This window comes from Miscanthus floridulus, chromosome 16, assembly GCF_019320115.1.
Source record: "Miscanthus floridulus cultivar M001 chromosome 16, ASM1932011v1, whole genome shotgun sequence".
Lineage (NCBI taxonomy): Eukaryota > Viridiplantae > Streptophyta > Magnoliopsida > Poales > Poaceae > Miscanthus > Miscanthus floridulus.
The window spans coordinates 35,015,335-35,019,724 of NC_089595.1; the positions used below are offsets into that span (position 1 = coordinate 35,015,335).

The window sequence follows — 4,390 nt, forward strand, 5'->3', positions numbered from 1 at the left end:
GTCGGCTGGTAGCATGAACCGGCGGTGATGACAACATCCTCACCACCGAGGGCCAAAACCAGCAGTGAAAAGGGTTTAGATCTGGCTGTGGTGACTTTTTCTTAGTAGCGGTAGGAGATTGATCAAATTTAATTATGTGGCTATTGTTGCACCTGTTTTGAGTTTGAAAGGTAAAACATGAGCTACACAACTAGACACATGCTAGAAAGCGAACAGACTCGGACAACCATGGCATGACATGGGTGGTGCATTGCTAACGAATTGTAGCTCCAAACTCAAAGCAAGATAGGTAAGAGTGAGTAATGATGGACTAAGGGACAAAAGAGGAAAGATGACAATGAAAGTGAGGGATGATGGACCGAGAAATGAAAGAGGACGGTGAGTGTAATGGATGACAAAAGAGGGTGAAGGGAGGAACATATGGTGGAGAGAGTGAGAAACGAAAGACAAACACAATTTAAATAGGCGGTAACCATATACACATGCTATCACCCTGTTTGCTGGTTGGTTTCTGGGCTGGTTTGGACTGGCTGGTGCTGGTTTGTTGTGAAAGAAAAATACTGTTGGCTGGCTGGTTTTGGCTGGCTCCAACAAACGAACATGTTGTATGAGTTTGAAAAGTGAAAGATAAGGCACGCGCTTGAACGCACACCACAATATGAACAGGCTCAGATGACGAGGCTATGACTTGAGTGGTGCGATGTTAACTTTAAACCTAGACAAAAGTTAAAAATAAAGGGCGACTAGCGAAGACTGGACGGACGGTGGACAGAGTGAAAATGACGAGAGGGTGAGCGACGACCAGATGGTGAAGAGAGCGAGAGAGTAAAAAGAAAGAATTTAGGACCTTTAAAAATTACGTGTCGACATAGATATGGATTTTTTGAGTATTTCTTCTCTTAATTAGTAAGTGCTCGCCGCCGTCCGACTCCACTCAACAGCACAAGCACGACTACAAACGCCCGCAGCCGCCTCCTCCCCCTCTCTGCTCTCTACTCGCGGATAATTTTGCAGGTCGCCTCTCCTCTCGTCTTTCTCTCCGAGCACCGCAAATCCATCCATCCATCCAACTCAAACCCAACCTGTCGTCCCCGACCGATCCCGCAAAACCCTAGCGAGCGCCGTCCCCTCCTCCCGGCTCCACTCCCACATCGTGCTCTCCATCCCCGCCCGCGCGCGCCGCAGATCGCGGGGCCGTGCGTCGCCCGCCGGAGATCGGAATTCTGGTTTCCCCTTGCGCGCTCGCGGCTGCTGCGGTGCGGCGATGGCGGGCGGCGGCGGCAGCAGGCGCGGCGGAGGAGCCGAAGATCGGGAGCGGCAACGTCTTCGCGGCGCTCGAGACGCTCAAGAAGAAGAAGAAGAAGCCGGCGGCGGCGGACAAGGCGGCGGCCAAGCCCGCCGCCGCCAGGGACAGGGAGGAGGGCCCCAAGCCGGAGGTCTTCTGGGCGCCCGCGCCGCTCACCGCCAAGTCCTGGGCCGACGTCGACGACGACGACGACGATGACTACTTCGCCACCACCGCGCCGCCTCCCATGCCCGTCTGGGGCGACGCCCACCGCAGCGACTCCGCCGAGGACCAGCACGCCGCGCCCGCGCTGGAAGAGGTCTGTCTCGCTTCAATTCCATCCCGTTTTCTTTCTCCATCTATTTATTGTGCTTTGTGGATAGCTGAGTGGCACAATTCGTCAGGCCAGGATTTCCTTTTCTTTATTATTATTATTATAAGTCTATGTTTATGTTCTATTCTATATATATATGCACTCTTGATGGTGGTATGTAGAGTGATCTGAAGACAATTGCTGGCAGGCGCTAATTTTAGTATCATGTTCGAGTGCTTTCATGGAATAAAATTTGCCTAGTGGGTCATAGGTATCTTGCACTGAATTGGATGCTGAATGATAAGGCTAGTAGTTGTCATTATCCATTATCAAAACGCTGCTAGCCGTTATATCCTGGGAACATTTGAATTAACGGTTTACACAGTAAGCAAGTAACGGATTGCGGTTTCAGGTTACTAAGAATTATAAGCCTTGATGGTACATGAACTGACTTGTTATCAAAATTCCTGCTGTTGTGGCCATAGGATCGTAACGTAAGTTGATAATAAATTAATAATAATCACGAACATGTGGGAAGTAGAAAAAAAAAAGTATGGCGTTAATGGAAATGGGGATGCTCCTCTTTTCGGAAAAAGAACTAGGGTCATCGGATAGGGAATCAAGAACACGTAGTGGGCTCCATGGTAACAAAAGCAACTTCAATGCCCTAAGAAATCGAGAAATTCTAATTCTTGCTGTTGTAATCGTAGCATTGTAATGCTTGCTGAGAATTGCACACATATGGGAAGTGGAAAAGGTTGTGATACAAATAAATAACTCTGTAAAAGCTTGGTAGGTTAGAGAATCAGATAGGGAACAAGGCATGGCTAGTGGGCTCCATGGACACAAAAGCAAAATCAGTGTTAGTAGTCTAGTTACAGATAGATTGGATTGCTGGATTAGTGCCGCCTGCCTATTTTTGATATGCAACTAAAATATCTTTACAAGGGTATGCGCTTTTATCTTTGCATGTGGCCATATTGATTCCTTGATTCTTGCCTTTTTGTTTCTAGATTTGGCATACCTTTTGTACTAGTTTAGTACCTCCAGACATCTAAATGCACTCCTGCAACAGGGCTGAGGTAAAAAAGTTTGTACACATTGGTTGTTGTTATGAAATAGTGTCTCTCATCTGTATTGTCGGACCATTTGTGAATATTGCCGCCTTATTTTGATATTGTCGATTGGATCAGAACATCAGAAGTTCTTTTGTGTAAGGTGTTATATATATGTTACCATGCTACTGTGTTAGGTTTAGAGCATCGTAAGAAGCCACTACTGCATTGTTCCTATTTTAAAATATGTTGTTGGAGCATATGGTTCTGCATTTATTAAGTACTCTTGCCTCCCAAGTCATACATTGACTGAGCTTATTTTGTCTACCTTTCCATGTCTTCCATTTTAGCTCAGTGCTGTCAGTTCTGTCTAAGTATATTATGCAATATTCTTACCTGAATATACCATGTTTCTCTAAATGCCTCTTCCACATTGCAGGAGATTGAGAGTGAAGATGATGAGGTTGATGCTGATGCTGATGAGGAGCATGAGCATGAAGCAGAAGATGCTGTCCCTGCTGAACCAACTGTGAAGAATGCTGCAGCTCCACCTGCACCACCCAAAGATACTGAAAGACAGCTTTCCAAGAAGGAACTGAAGAAAAAAGAACTTGCTGAACTTGATGCTGTTTTGGCTGAGTTGGGCCTTGGGACATCAAACAATTCCACTCAAGATGAATCCAATGGTAAGTTCTAATACATGCTGTTCTCTTTCTCCAAAGAATTTCCCTTCAGGAAGAATTCCATGAAAACTGAACAAACTCAATCTGGTTGTGTTGATGCCTTCCTGGTTGGCCATGTTGACTCAAGATTTACCACTTCCTTTATGGTGATGCTGAATCTTCTGTTGCAGGTAAGAAAGGCGCAGATCAAGTTGCAGATGGAGAGAAAAAGGACGATGCACCTGCTCCTCTAGAAAGCAAGAACTCAAAGAAGAAGAAATCTAAGAAAGAAAGACAAGTCTTCAAAGGAGCCAAAGGAAGCGCAGGATCAGGCCAATGGGTTGGAAGAAGCAGCTGTTGCAGAACCTGATGAAGATACAACTTCTGTGGATGTCAAGGAGTGCATAAAGAAGGTAGCCTTTATGAAGAAAAAGAAGTCGAGCAAAGAGATGGACGCTGCAGCAAAGATCGCTGCATCTGAGGCTGCAGCAAGGAGTGCCAGGCTTGCCGCAGCGATGAAGAAAGAGAAGAGCCACTACAACCAGCAGCCTGTGCGGTGAATTCCCCTGATTTTGGATCAATAGATACCTTTTGAGCTCTGATATCCCCTTGTTCGTTTTGGACCTGCAATAAACTTTTTGAGACTGTTTTTGACTTGGTGGAGTTGCTGTCTGATGCTCGATTTGGGAATTAAAATTATAGTTCACTGGATTCTGGGTGGTGTAATGAGCTCTGAACTGTTCGTCATATGAACCCTGATGACTATATGGAAAATGTGGGATATTTGATGCCTATCCGGCTTGAATGTCTGCAAATTGTTCTTCGTTCTTGTGTCATAGCATTGGTTTTACATATCCTTGGGTAGTGAGCAGAGCATTGAGGTTGCCATTTGCTGAGAATCTAGGGTTTGTTGTACTGGAGTTTTACGGGAAACAGATTCGGCTGCCCCCGGCCTCGTCGGCTTTTGGCCTGCGGCGTGTCACGGCGCGGCTGCGCGCATGCGGAGCGGTGTGTGATAGGAAAGCGGATTCTGGCGTGTTTGGAGTCTCTCCAGTAAGGGTTGCCTACTTGCCTG

At 46.4% G+C, this 4,390-nt stretch overlaps 1 pseudogene; it reads left to right on the top strand.

Annotated features, from left to right (window-relative positions):
• Window positions 1–935: 935 nt before the first annotated feature.
• LOC136511995 (putative histone deacetylase complex subunit cti6) lies at window positions 936–4,138 on the top strand (annotated as a pseudogene).
• The last annotated feature ends 252 nt before the right edge of the window (window positions 4,139–4,390 follow it).